At 36.0% G+C, this 12,187-nt stretch overlaps 1 protein-coding gene and 1 pseudogene across 9 annotated transcripts in view; one reads left to right on the forward strand and one right to left on the reverse strand.

Moving 5' to 3' along the window:
* The window catches only part of LOC120779744 (zwei Ig domain protein zig-8), a 60,346-nt gene extending 49,795 nt beyond the window's left edge, over positions 1-10,551 (forward strand). For all 9 annotated transcript variants that reach the window (XM_040112126.1, XM_040112120.1, XM_040112117.1 and 6 more), the window contains one exon: positions 10,362-10,551. The gene's annotated coding sequence lies outside the window, so the exon portion shown is untranslated. The remainder of the gene's footprint in view (positions 1-10,361) is intronic.
* Positions 3,457-3,659, reverse strand: LOC120779955 (annotated as a pseudogene).
* Positions 10,552-12,187: the final 1,636 nt, after the last annotated feature.

A 12,187-nucleotide genomic window follows, 5' to 3' on the forward strand; every position in this document is an offset into this window, starting at 1 on the left:
GCCAATGCGATTACCATTCGAATGTTTGCGTATCTGACGACTGGAGAAAATGTCTCAAAATAATTTACGCCGTATCGCTGACTGCAACCCTTGGCTACCAATCGCGCCTTAAATTGTTTAATGTCGCCGAATTTGTCACGTTTAACAGTATATACCCACTTGCATCCAACCACCTTTTTGACCTTGTGGCAAATCAGCAAGTATCCACGTGTCATTTTTTACGAGTGCTGCATACTCCTTCTCCATCGCGGCCTTCCATTCAGTAGAATGATCGCTATTCAACGCCTCTGCAACACTGTTTGGTGTCTCTACTGACTCATCACACATTAAATGGAGTTCATTGTATTGTTTTCGCGGACGTCCTCTTTTGCCAGTTTGCAACAATTTTGGCCTACCTCGACCAATCGCTACTGCATCACGTACATTATTGGTGTCGTCGTCACTTTGGTCACTTTCTACACCTTCGCTGTTTACCACTTGAGTATCTGCTACTTCGCCATCGTTGTTTTTACTATGTAACTGCACTGTGAGCAACACGATGCCCTGCAGTTCACCTTCGTCGAATTCGATGAGTTTCGTATCTGCCTGTTGAGTGTCATTAGGCTTTTCGATGAAGATGACATCGCGGCTGACAAAAACTTTTCTGCTTTCTTGATCATACAGACGATAACCCTTACTTATTTCTGAATAGCCGATCATAATGCACTCTTTACCTTTAGTGTGAAACTTTTTTGATTGTTTTTTATCGAGAGCCACTGCCGTCGAACCGAAAATTTTAAAATGCAATACACTGGGTTTCGTACCCACCCACAATTCATGTGGCGTTTTGTTCACGAGAATTTTTGTCACTGTTCGATTACGTATATATATGCAGCTGTTTTCACTGTCTCTGCCAAAAATACTCGCCAATTTTCGCATAATCTAACATTGCTCTAGCCATTGCTACCAATGTCCTATTTGCACGTTCCGCTACACCGTTTTGCTGCGGAGTATAAGGCACTGTTAATTGTCTCATTATACCGTTTTGTTTTAAATAAGAATCAAACACATTTGATATATATTCGCGACCGTTATCGCTTCTCAAGTTTTTAATTTTACATCCGGTTTGCTTTTCTGCCATAGCTTTGTATTCTTTAAATTAAAAAATATGCCCTAATGTATCGCGATTTGTCATCAATGAATGTAGCAAGATATCGTGAACCGCCAATTGATATGCAATTTATTGGACCACAAACGTCACTATGCACTACAGAAAGTAACTGTTTTGCAAGCTTTTCCGAAACTTGAGGAAAGGGTTTCACATTTATTTTTGCTTTTGCGCATGTCTTACATACTATTTCATTCGGCACTTTACCAATCTTTAACCCAAACACTGATTGGTTGCTTGACATGTCCTTTAAACAATTAAAATTTACGTGTCCATACCGATTATGCCACTTAAATGCATTTCTTTCTGTATCATTTTGTGTAACTGTGCTTAAACAATTGTTATGATCACTCTTGTATATAAAAAGTCCATTGTCCTTCAACGCTTTCAATAACACGCAATTTTTGTTATTTTTAATTTCGACGCAATCACGCTCAAACGAAACTGTATTCCCGCTTTCTACTGCTTTGCTCACAGACACAAAGTTATATTGTAATACAAAACATTTTTCAATGTAATCAGTGTACCGCCGACGTCAACGTCGCCACGGCCTACTGCGTCAATACACTGCCCACCAGCTAACCAAATTTTTTCACTAGCGTTCGTATATTTTGTAAACAAGCTGCGATCGCAACACAAATGCGAAGTTGCACCGCTATCCACGCACCAAGTATGCGTCGCCGACACGTTTCCGTTATTCGTTTTTGTATGCATCATAAAACAAGACCTTTCAACCCTGTTGCTTTCTTGCTTGCACTCACTCTTTTTCGGCTGTCTACATGCTGCTGCGAAATGTCCACGCCGACCGCAATTGAAACACTTGGCATTTTTACCGTTTTTACTGTTGTTGTTGTTTTCTAAACCGTTTGCTACACTTGCTTTGTTTTTGTTCTGGAAATTACTAGATACGCATGTCTTAGCTTGCATTAGCACTTCTGTACTTTTATCTTGTTTTTCTTCAATTGCACATTGCCGCCCGCCCTCTTCCAGTAATTTCACTTTTAACGCATTAAATGATGGTAATGCGTCCCGTGTTTTCATTGCAACAACAAAATTTTCATATTGCGCCGGCAAACTTGATAATAAAATTATCACTAATATTTCCTCTGGAAGTTCAACTTCTACTTCAGAGAGACTCTCGCGAATTCCACAAAATTCGTTTATATGATTTGCAATAGCACTCCCTTCAAGCATATTTAGATGTAATAGTTTTTTAAACAATAAAATCTTTCGCGTAGGCCCTTTTGGCTGATGTATTTCGCGGAACTTATTCCATGCTACCAATGCGCTTGTCAAATGCTTCACATGGTTTATTTGTGACGGTTTTACACAAAGTAAAATTGAAGCCAATGCTTTTTCATTTTTAATATCGTATGCCGCTTTTTCGGCAATCGTCATAGTGTCTGATTTGACCTCACGGCCACACACAACGCCCCACAGATCGGAGTGTACAAGAACACTTTTCATTTGCACCGACCACGACGCGTAATTGGAATCGTCCAATTTTTCTATTTGGAAAAACGAGCTCATTGTCTTTTAAACTATATTACACCGACGGACAGTATAATTATTAGCGTTTACGAATTTAAATACCGACACACAGTCTCGCTATATTAACACACAACAACGCGAGCGCACAAGTCTAACACACAATTTCAAATTCGCGAATGTCGACACACAGCAATGCCCTGGGCCCATAACCTGTTTGTTTGATTTATTGTGATAGACTGAAATGAAGCGAGTATAAGAAAGGTTTACAAAGTAGTATGCAAAAGAGATGAGGATAACGGAAAATAGTGATGGGAAGTGTTGCCATGTATATATATATTTCCAACAAAAGACATATCATTTTGTATGAAAGAAAACTAGAAAACTTAAATCCACATTTTATAAATTTATTATAATTTATTATCTCCCCGAGCATGCCTTTGCCAACAAGTCGTCTTTTCGCGACGATGGCAAAAGCTAAAAATCATAAATTGCACAACTTTCTGGTGCTTCTCGCAAAAATCTGCGTCGATATGTATTCACGATCATACCTATACATACATACATATTTACGCATGCTTGTAGGCGAAGCTGCTACAGCGGCAAGGGGTGACAATCGGCGGCCATTACTTTACTTATGCCATAGAAATTCTATTGCTACGAATATGGAAATGACAACGAAGTAATGCAAATATGCATATTTCTAAAGGTCATTAATTTCTTTGAAGAAATGAAAGGAAATGATCCTGAGAAGTATAGTCTTAACTTTTCAACGGCCAACGCAGAGCATTTCAACCAAAAGGAATTTATTCATTAAAATCACCACTCAGAAGTCGTTTTATCCGTTGTAAGCGAACGATTTTCGAAAAAACATCATTTCTAATATGCCGCAAGACAAAATTAGAAATGAACTTCTTAAACCTCACGCTGTCAGATAAAACGATATACCTCGTCATCGCGGGTCGATTTCCAAAAAATGTAAATGAAGACTAACTACAGAAATAATCCTGTAAAGTATAGCCTTAATTTTTCAAGGGCCAACGCAGGGTATTTTAACAAAAGGGCACATAATATAGTTGAGAATTCGCAGAAATGAAAGACAAAGGAAAGAAAAAGCAGTATAACTTCAATAATGAACAAGCATACAAACATACATATGCGCAGCAGCAGCAAGGAAAGAGGTAACAATCGGCGATCCATTGTATATTTCTTTTATGCATAACCAAACCATAATTAGGACAACGCAATACAAGTGTCAATGGTGGTCTTGGTGGTAAGCGCTTGAAAAGTTACGACGAGCACGTAGGTACGTAGGTTCGAATCCCAACAGAATTGATTTTTTAATTGAATATGTCACCAACCAAAAATTGAAACATTGTTCTACAAAAACATTAACAGCATAAGCATGGCAACATTGTGTTGTTGGTAGAAAAGCCGAGCTGTGCCGAAAGAAACGAACAAACGATCGCCGATTGTCGTCACCGCTTCTCTTGCTGCTCGAACATCTTCGCAGACAAGGTTGCGTAGATTCATATTGAGCAAGGTTGCTCAACCTGAATCCATCGCAACCTTTTCCGAACTGGTATAAGAAGTATAACTTCAAAAAAAAACAACGAATAGACAAAGTGCAGTGACACAAACAAAGCGGCTCTCAGAATATGTGCATACACATACAACATATGTACATATAAAACACATATACCTCTATATACAAAATTGTATAAAAGCAAAAACTTAAATCGGGCGCGAAAAGTTAAAGCGCTCAAATATCAAAAAATAACACAAACCGGGCGCGAAATCTCCAAACAATAAACAAACGGGCGCGAACTTAAAAACATATAAACACACCTACCATCAACAACACGCACAAGAAACCAGGCAGCTGAATGACTGAAGGAAGAGGAGGAATACAGGAATTGGCGATAAAACTCGCACACACATTTTCACATATTATCCCCCAAAAAACCCTTGCGAGAAGATAAAGTGAGTTGTATCGTTTCCATTTATTATTGTTGCATATTATGCACGTTTGTATGTATGCCTAACGTTACAGTTATATATATGTAATCATACATAAAACCTGTAATAAAAAATCCGATTGGTTAATAGACAACATAAATTAGACACATAACAAAAAAAAAAAACAATAAAAGGCAAAAAATAATATTCTATTATGCACATAAGTACATACATACATACAAAAGTGCCTATGTAACTTTTTAACAAAGGAGAATACCTTTTTGCCATTCCCTTTTCTCTCTCTCGCCTGTGCGAAGAAATATAAGTACAAGTATACTCAAGCATAAGGCATACAATCTGCCAAGTAATTACAAAACAAAAACAACAACAACAAACAAAAGTTGATTTACGAAACAGCATATGATAGGGTATGGGTACGACATATCAAATTATTAAATCTTATTTAATTTTCAAAGACGAAAGTTCTCGTAATTTCCGTAAATAACTAAACGGAACGGTAATTAAACTCACAAAATACGTTGATTGGTGCGAATACAAAAAAAAAAGAATCAGTTTCACCAAATATAAATAAGTTTATGAACATTACATACACATAAATATAGTTTTGGTACATCTACAATCAGTGGAGTAGCTACAACTTCGGGCGCCCGGGGCCAAGGATGGTCTGTCGCCCCCCTTTATCTGCCTACCTACAAGTTTCATGAGGTGGTTCGAACAAAGGTGAATTTTTACTAAATATCTTCGATATTAAGTATATAAAATTTAGGAACTAGAAGCCACGCAAATTCTGAAGTTCCAAAATTCTCACAAAACGGTTTTTGAGGAAATTGATAGTAAATTTACAAGACATCTTATTGAACTATCAATGGAAATATCCACCCGTTTCACAAATTTCGAAAAGCTTAATGACCGTTTCGGTTTTCTTTATGATTTTGAATAAATTATAGAACTAACCAGAGACTCATATAATGACAAACTCGTTGAAATTAAAGAAAAATGCCAGCAACTTGTGACAACAGTGACATCCGAGACGTCCTGCTTTTATTAAAGTGAGCAAAGAAAAACCAGGAACAAATTGAATTTTCGCCAGAAAAAGTTTTATTATACATTTCTTCAATGGGACTTGAAGCCTAAAAGACGTTAGCGACAGCTTTAAGAATACTACTCACTATACCTGTATCAGTCGCATCTTGTGAAAGATCTCTTAGCAAACTTAAATTGATCAAATCTTACTTGAGATCGACCATGAGTCAGAGTAGACTGCCCAATCTTGCGATTCTCTCAATAGATTATGAAACTTTTAATTACAATGATATGATATGTGAAAGAAAAAGGCATCTTTAAGTTCTACAGTATTTTTGTGAATATTAAAAAACAGCGAAGATCGTTTTGCCGCCCCCAAGACGTTGCGCCCGGAGCGACGGCCCTCTTCGCCCCTCCCTGGCTACGCCACTGTCTACAATTGCACCTACATTCCAATACATTGCATAATTATATTCAAAGTCCACATTGGCAATTATCCGGCAATACCTCTTGTTCTTTGGCAAACAAAAACAAGCAGAATTGCGTACAAAAAGCGAATTGATCTCTCTAACGAGCTCTCAATTGCTTACGAAAAAATCATAAACATAAACACAGAAACAATTCGTGCATACTTATGTAAATAGCGCATTGATCTTTTCAGCGAGCTCTCAATTGCACAAAACATAAGTACCTTCATAAGCACATACATACATACATACAAGTCCAAGTATTAGGGTGTACCCAAATACTAACAATTTAATAAATTAAAAGTGCGGATATTTTCAAACTTAAAACTAAAATAAAATATATAAATAATATTTTTTTGCAAAAATGGTTAATAACGACACTAATCGAAATAAACCCGCAGGAGCTACACGCCTAAAACAGGTTGCTAAATTAATTTCACAAAATGACAGTTTAACAAGACACAATACTAGATTTGCCGCTTCACCGATTCACGAAAACTCGGAATCGTTATTAGAAATAAAAGGCCAAAATCTTAAAAATTGTTGGACTCGCCTCCAAGCGGCTTATGACGCCATACTAGAATCTGACGATTCAGACTTGCCACATAATTTTAAATCATCGGCTTATGATATTTACGAAAACTGCTTAGACCAGTACGAAGAAACAAAAGCTATGATATCCGATCAACTTAAGCTAATTAAAGCAATTGCACCTACTCCCCACAGTTGAGTAGAGCTGCCACAAATAGACAATCAAAAGGCAAGTTCAGGCATCCACCTCGAGGTGCCCGTATGTGACACAGAAACTTTTTACGGAGGTTATGAAGAATGGCCGTCCTTCCGGGACATGTTTACGGCCGTGTACATAAACCATCCTCAATTATCACAAGCGGAAAAATTGTATCACCTCAGATACAAAACTAAGGGTCAGGCAGGCATAATAGTAAAACAGTTCGCTCTAAATGACGATAATTTCAATTTGGCTTGGGAAGCTCTAAAGCAAGGTACGAAAATGAAAGAATACTGGTCGATAAACGAGTAACGACACTAATGAACTTGCCAAAAATGAAGAAAGAAACAAGTGTAGAATTCATCAAATTAGAATCCACTGTTTCAAATTGTTTGCCAGTTCTATCGACACTAAATATCCTCACAGACAGCTGGGACCCAATTCTGGTAAACATTTGCACCGCCGCATTACCAGAAAAGTCGTTACTTCTATGGGAGCAATCGCTCTCATCACGAAAAAAGTGCCCAACGTGGCAACAAATGAAAGATTTTCTCACCACCCAATATGAAATTGCGGAAAGGTTAGAAGAAAAAATAATCAAAACTAAGACCATTAAACACGACCAAAATAGAAGCTTAAATAGACCCCAAGCTAGAAGCAAAAACAATTTAAACAAACGCTTTCACATAATGCAATTGTTCATATCCGAACAGAAAAGGCAAACGTATCGCGAAGTATGTAAAAGAGGGCATAAACTTAAAACTTGCGAGAAGTTTAAAAAATTAAACTTTAACGAAAGGAACAACTTTGTCAGATCAAAAAAACTCTGTACAACTTCACCGCAAAGGAGCGCATATACAAAAAGAACTACGGGTTTAATTCCAAAAGCAAATCCCGAAAAGCAAAATCCTAAAAATTGCCAGGTGACACCATGTTGCTCAAAGGCACAAAAACCTAAAACGCTGCACATCGACACACAAAGTGAACAAGTTTCAAAACTAGTTACCACCATACCAACTCAAGTTGACTATAATACAAACAAATGCCTTAATTCACAATTAAGGAAATTTTAAAAGCCAAGGAAACTTCTCCCTATAACAAACAAAACTCTAAAAGATCAGTATTGTGAAGACTTCTCCAAAACTATTCGATCAAATAATGGCCGGTACGTCGTACGACTACCATTAAAGCCAGAATTTTCCAATACTCCACAAATTGGTATAAAAAACAAAGTCAGAGTTACCTCTGACAGTCGATGTATTAAAAGCACATAAAACTTTCGGCCCCGCAGGATGGCTTTCGCCAATAATGATACAAAAATCCTGCTTAAAAAATCTCAAGTTATGTGGCGCGCTACTAAACGCCAAATTAAGGCATACACACTTAAATATAAAATATAGCAAAACTGTCTCCAAAAGTCGAAAAATCGACACATTTTATACAATATTGCCCCATAGAGGCTTAAATTTTCAAAAATAAATAAAATAAAAAAGGAAGTTAAGGGATCACCATACTCCCAATGCGATACATGGACGCACCTACTCTTACAAAAGGAAGGTGGCTTTTATCGCTTCTGCCCAAGCGCTCCTCATATGGGTGAGTTATGGAATCAGCTATACAAAGCTTCAAATTGAGTATACAAAATTATCTACTCCACGAATCGAAGCCGTTCTCTATTCACGGCCACTCCCTCGCAAGATCCCTCTATTGTCACAGTCCTAACTCCAGGGCTAAGGAGTACTCATTCTGGCCATATCTGAGCCAGGCGTGGAGTTACTATCCTTCATAAGCCGAGAATAAAAAAAAAATGCAAACAATTTCCGATCAGACAGAAAAGGCAAATAATAAATAATCCACTTAATAAAACGATAAAAAAAAATTCGCAAATACAAAAAGTTGTCAGTAAAATCAAATAAACCCGCAAAATAAAGTTTCTTATCTTAAGCACCTACCCGCATATTAGAATGCACATTCAAATACATGTGGTATATTTCAAACCAAAATCCGTTCTCTACACATACGGATAAATATGAGTATATTACTACTCTATCAAGAAATACTTCTGCTGTCAGAACGTATTCCGCGCTTCGGCTACTCTACCAGCAGTTTGCCGAAATAAATGCAACAGCATATACATACGCAATACTAGGCAAAATATTCGCCTAGGGGGGCCAGGATGTTTAAATGAGTTAAGCATCCACCCACTCTACCCGGGAAAACTGGCACACCCTAATAAGACAGCTTAATACACCGCAGCTGATGACACCAACACAACTCACCATACCTATACACCCACTCATCAAAAAGGATGTACAAGGAGAAAGCAGACACAATTCAATCTACACAAGCCGCACATCAACATTCATCTACAAGACTTACGTTTACAAACTTCGTTACACACACCCGTGCTGATACTTCCGACTCGTCTGCGGGCCTAAGCGCATAATTTATACCCCTTTTTCGAGGCAGAGCTCAAACGCTTCTGCGTAACTTTGGATCGGCCGTGATCCTGAACTTTTTCGACATCGCTTCGTTCCACATTGATCCCGCATTTGTTTCCCTATTTGAATAAGTTTGTATTTGTTGTAACCGGAATTTGTATTACAAATAAATTAACACTTATTTCCTATCCGCTAAAATAATGCTTTTAATTAGTAACACTAATCGCGAGTGTTAGTGACTTATAAAACTTAAATGCAGTGGTGTGATTCTCACTTGGCAAACAAATACTATCTAATTAACATCTTAGTATTTGCTGTACTCGTCGAACTCCTGTCTCCAAATTTACTTGTTGTTTTATTTATTTTGCACTTACATTTTCCTGCATAATAAGTCGTTTAATGCGAGGTTTTTGTCTTTCGTTCACTTTTGGAGGCCTCCCACTTCTCTTACTTTTTCTATAATTGGTCCCTTATTTTAAAAAAATGTCCTACAATATTCTTCGACCTGTTAAATTGTCTGCAAATGTCTCCACTTGACAAACCCTCTTCATGATATGTCATAATTTTTCATTTCTCTTTATGATTTCGAAAGAAGTTCAAAAATATAATATATGAAATTATTAGCTAATTAAATTACTTATGCAACAATAATTAATAACTCACATGTAGTCTTATTTGTCACCACTAAACAAACAATGGAAGCAAATGAGCACCCTCTGGCTTTATAAATATTTCGCTCAGAGATAACGGTTCTTGTAAAATATTCACCGTCTACTGCGATTAAAAAATTAAATGAATATGAAATAATTCAAATGTCATCCCGTATATTTAAAATACAGGGTCTGTGGTCACTTACACCAATTTTTCCAAGATTGATTTTTTTGAAAAATAAAGCTTTTTTCAGTTTATCCTACTGGAGGTAAGTAAGTTTGTGATATTTTGTATAGAATATTTTGAGATAGAAAGAACTGTTATGAATTGGATTTTACACCTTGCATTTAAATATACTGAATTATTACTATATTATTGAACCTCACCTAACTAAAAATTACTGTTGAAATAATTTATGTGTTTTTTTATTGCAGTACTTTAATGGAATTATGTAAAGATATCCCGGTGTTGTGGAAACTACGCATCCCTCATTTGGTTCCTTATATACATACATACGTAACAACAAAATACCGCATTAATCAAAAGATTTATAAGAAAAACAATAATACTAATACTCTTAATTGAAAATAATGTAATAAAATGAAACTAATATACACAATAACATCAAATATACTTATATAATGCAAAGAAACACAAATTATTAAGAATTAACAAAAAAAATAATTAATTAAATATAAAGTGTCCTCAATTAAAACATAACAGTTCGTAAGGGACGATAGATGATGAATGGATAACAATAAAAATCAACCAAGTTATATAAGATATAAAGTAATGAATTGATTGTTAGAATCGTAAGAGTGGAAATCCAAACATTCAGTCATATTAATATATATAGAATTAATGAATTTTTAATGATGATTAGCATTTTCATACATTGCTGTCAAATGTTGTATAATATAACAAAGATAATTATGATATATAACAAAGAAAATTCAATAATAGCTTTTGTTTTAATTAATAAACATTAAAATATTAGTTTAGATGTTAAATGATTTTTTTAATAAAAATATGTACATAAAACATGTTTTTACTTTTAATCTCCTCAGTTTAGAAGAAGCATCAAAGAGTTTGGGTATAACAGAATTTTTTACATTATCGTAATTTGTAAGGGTCAACGTCGGAAAATATTTTCAAGAATGTTAGTGATCGAACTGAAAATCAGCAAATAATTCAAACGGAAATTACATTAAGGGGGGGTAAGGTTTGACAACTTTTTTTTCCCCATTTTTTTAATTTTTTTTTCTGAACCATCAACATCTCAAGAATATTGAAAGTGTGAAAGTTTTAGGTCATTCGGAGAAAAACTAACGAAGTTACAGCAGGTTGACTTTGAAACTTTGAATCGATTTTCCCAAATATGTCATTTTTAAAGTCGGTGACCAGCCTACAGAAAAAACTACTGCATCGATTGTTTTGAAATTTTGTACAAATATTCTATATATATATAGTTCTCGAATGACGTTGAGTTTTTCCAAAAATTTTAATTTCTAAGAATTTTACAATAACAAATAAGTCGATTTTTTCGTCTAAAATAGTCATTTTGGCTTGAAAATGGTACCAAAAATTGAAAAATTGAAAAATTAAACAAAACTCGACGTCAATTAAAAGCTAAACTATTAAACTAGAGAAAGAATTTTGATTTTTTGGTTTCGGATGATCCAGTGAAGCTGTAGGCTGGTCACCGCACAACAATTTTTTTCGAGGTGCCTGCAGAGATCGACTATAAATCCGTTATTTCTCGCTATTTTTCGATAAAACTTTTTTTAGTATCCTTCAAATGCTGTACTTTGGTATAATAATAAGTAAAATAAACCTACAGCAATAATTTTTTCAAAAAAAATTCACGAAAAAGGGTCTTTTTTCGACGAAACAAACCTTACCCCCCCTTAAATGGAGCTCCAAGTGTCACCCCAATAAATGCATCCTCATCAGTCTTGTTCACTCCGAATTTTTTGTTGGTTCGGTGGGACTTCATTGCCGTACTGAGTTGCCAGAAGATCAAACCGAAGTAAATGTCAACAGTGAAGTAAGAGCCCAGCCGCGAGTGCGACGACCACCAGACTCATTTGCTCTCCGATCCTGAAGTAGCTTTTGGTATTGCTCAACGTCAGCTTACACAGCCGCATTAATTTAGCGGGGATACCAAATTCAAATATAGCGGCATAAAGGCAGTTATTTTCCGTGCTGTTAAAAGCAGCTTCGACGAAGGGGTGGTGTGTGCCGATCCTCTTTTCACTGG

The sequence above is a fragment of the Bactrocera tryoni genome, unplaced genomic scaffold (assembly GCF_016617805.1).
Source record: "Bactrocera tryoni isolate S06 unplaced genomic scaffold, CSIRO_BtryS06_freeze2 scaffold_11, whole genome shotgun sequence".
Taxonomy (NCBI): Eukaryota; Metazoa; Arthropoda; class Insecta; order Diptera; family Tephritidae; genus Bactrocera; species Bactrocera tryoni.